The sequence below is a fragment of the Trichechus manatus genome, unplaced genomic scaffold, assembly GCF_000243295.1.
Source record: "Trichechus manatus latirostris isolate Lorelei unplaced genomic scaffold, TriManLat1.0 scaffold00019, whole genome shotgun sequence".
NCBI lineage: Eukaryota > Metazoa > Chordata > Mammalia > Sirenia > Trichechidae > Trichechus > Trichechus manatus.
In genome coordinates, this window is record NW_004443955.1 from 15,115,708 (window position 1) to 15,116,012 (window position 305).

A 305-nucleotide genomic window follows, 5' to 3' on the forward strand; every position below is an offset into this window, starting at 1 on the left:
ATGTGAGACATAGTCTCGCCATCCTTGCTTCTAAGGAGCGTTCTGGTTGTACTTCTTCCAAGACAGGTTTGTTCATTCTTTCAGCAGTCCATGGTATATTCAATATTCTTCACCAACACCATAATTCAAAGGCATCAATTCTTCTTTGGTCTTTCTTATTCATTGTCCAGCTTTCACATGCACACGAGGCGATTGAAAACACTATATGGCTTGGGTCAGGCGCACCTTAGTCTTCAAGATATTATCTTCGCTTTTCAACCCGGAGAAAAGATTGAAGTTGTCAAGGATTTCATTTTACTTGGATC